The sequence below is a fragment of the Monodelphis domestica genome, chromosome 4 (genome assembly GCF_027887165.1).
Source record: "Monodelphis domestica isolate mMonDom1 chromosome 4, mMonDom1.pri, whole genome shotgun sequence".
Classification (NCBI taxonomy): domain Eukaryota; kingdom Metazoa; phylum Chordata; class Mammalia; order Didelphimorphia; family Didelphidae; genus Monodelphis; species Monodelphis domestica.
The window spans coordinates 326,405,867-326,407,736 of NC_077230.1; the positions used below are offsets into that span (position 1 = coordinate 326,405,867).

Genomic DNA, 1,870 nt, shown 5'->3' on the forward strand with positions numbered 1-1,870 from the left:
ATTTAGAGATAGAAGTTACTTTAGATCTGTTGGGAGTCCAACTCCTTCATTTTATAGATTGGAAGAGACTAAAATTGGTTAAACGATTTTCCTAGGATCCTGTAGCTTGTTTCTATCTGAGATAGGATTTCATATCCTGACTCCAAACCCAACAGCTCCCCAAGATGCTTGAGTACCTTTGGTTCAAGGGTTCTTCATCTTTTTCTGTCCTGGACACCTTTGGCTGTTCAGTGAAACCAGTGGACTCTTTCTCAGGTCTTTAAAAAAAATACTTCATGAATTTGTGTGTCCCCCTTGCACAGAGGCCATGCTGATCTTCTCTGTATTGTTCCATTTTTATATATGTGCTGCTGAAAGGAGCACTTCTCATGTTTTCAGATGCATAAAATAAATTGCACTGGATCATAAGGAAATCAATAATAAGAAACATATGTATATATCTATACCCAGACACATTAATATATGGACATATACATATATGTGAACACATGTATGTTTCTGCATGAATATATTATAATTTCATAGACTTTAGGTTAAGAACCTCTGCTTTGGATAATATAATTAACTAAATTCTAGGTCATAATGGGGCTGCAACTTCCTGAATTAGCTCTCATAATATTCTCTGAATTTTAGTATTTCCTTAGTCCTTTAAGGGTTAGTAATTTCATTGATGTAATTTCACATGAACATGTGCCTCTGTGTATGTGAGAATGTGCTTTCCCTGATGGACACCATTTTCTTTTTAAAAATTTTTTAAATTTAAATTTAAAAATTCTTTTAAAAATTTATTTATTTAAAAAAATATTTTTCCATGTTTCTATGATTCAATTTCTTTTCCTCCCTTTTTCCCTCCCCATTCCCAGAGCCAACAAGCAATTGATGGACACCATTTTCAACCATCAGCTTTTATGAACAAATTTCTAATGGTTTGCTTCTTAAAACACAGTCTGCTACTGAACACATACCTAGAACCTCTCCAGTTCTTCAGAGTAAAGTCAGCCAGAGCTTGTGATCCACTACACAATCTTTGAAAGCAGGTCATCTCCATACCCCAACAAGACATCAGGAAAGAGCCTTCAGTGCATCTTCCCTTTGAGAGACCTTATTTATTTTTCAATTTTTTTCAAAATGTCTTTTGCAATGTTTATAAGACATTCTACTGATATATTTATATTCATATAATTTAAATAATACCCTTTTCTGAGTCTTTTATTAAATGATGCTCCAGAATTTACATCCTATTTCATGAATTCTGTGTCCTAATTAACTAATATTTCTGAGCTTGGTTTTAGATAAGAGGAAACTAAGATACAATCATAGATATTCTTTTGGCTTGTTCAAATTCTTCCTCAGAAATTGGCTTATTTAAAATCTTTGTTTCATATTAAGTTAATTGAGATATTTTACATTTTTATAAATATTCCCTTTTCACTTAAATTATTGGTTTTGTTGACATATATTGGGGTAACATTTTTTAAACGTCCTCCTTTAGTCTGTGGTGATCTGAATACATCTAGAATATTGTATTGAATTCAGTTTACAACATTTTATCAAGGCTATCGATTAGATGGCAGGTGTCAAGAAAAACATGAAACATGAAGTCAAAGCCATGATAGAGAAGAATAAGTTGTAAAATGAAAAAAAATGTTTAGACTGGAGAAGAAAGACTTGGAGATGGCATGATGGCTATTTTCCTGTACTGAAGGGCTAATGTGGGGATTCTGCTTGTTCCACTTGCCTCCAGAGGACAACATTACAGAGAGATAGATTAAACTCATTATTAGCAAAAATCTTTTTGATTATTTGAGCTGTCTAAAAGTAATTTGGGGGGGGTGGAGGGGAAGATAGGTGTTTCAGTGGGTAGAAAGCC

At 33.3% G+C, this 1,870-nt stretch overlaps 1 non-coding gene across 1 annotated transcript; it reads right to left on the reverse strand.

Moving 5' to 3' along the window:
• Nucleotides 1-261: 261 nt before the first annotated feature.
• LOC130454113 (U6 spliceosomal RNA) lies at nt 262-363 on the reverse strand. The gene has a single exon (XR_008911797.1). It is a non-coding gene; the product is annotated as a U6 spliceosomal RNA (small nuclear RNA).
• Nucleotides 364-1,870: the final 1,507 nt, after the last annotated feature.